Source organism: Eimeria tenella, genomic scaffold, assembly GCF_000499545.2.
Source record: "Eimeria tenella Houghton genomic scaffold, Eth_scaff2702, whole genome shotgun sequence".
Taxonomy (NCBI): Eukaryota; Apicomplexa; class Conoidasida; order Eucoccidiorida; family Eimeriidae; genus Eimeria; species Eimeria tenella.
The window spans coordinates 2,496-2,812 of NW_013542578.1; positions in this window are offsets into that span (position 1 = coordinate 2,496).

Sequence of the window (317 nt, forward strand, 5' to 3'; positions counted from 1 at the left end):
CTTTTGGAGGGCCCCCCGCCGGAGGGCCTCTGGGGCGAGGGGGCCCTCTCAAGGTACCTCGCAAGGAGGCCCGGTCGCTGGGGACCCCTGCTGCTGCTGCTGCTGCTGCTGCTGCTGAGGATCTTTGTTTTGATTGTTTTGGAGTGGGGATTTGCGTAGGATGAAATGTGCGAAAATAAATCCCAAAGTGCTGCTGGCACTAAACCAGGGGCCTCCAAAGAGCCGTAGAGGCTGTGGCTTTTCCCGCTGCCGCGGCCCCCCGCAGCAAGCACCAGGCTGCTGACGCCCTGAGCAGCAGCAGCAGCAGCAGCAGCAGC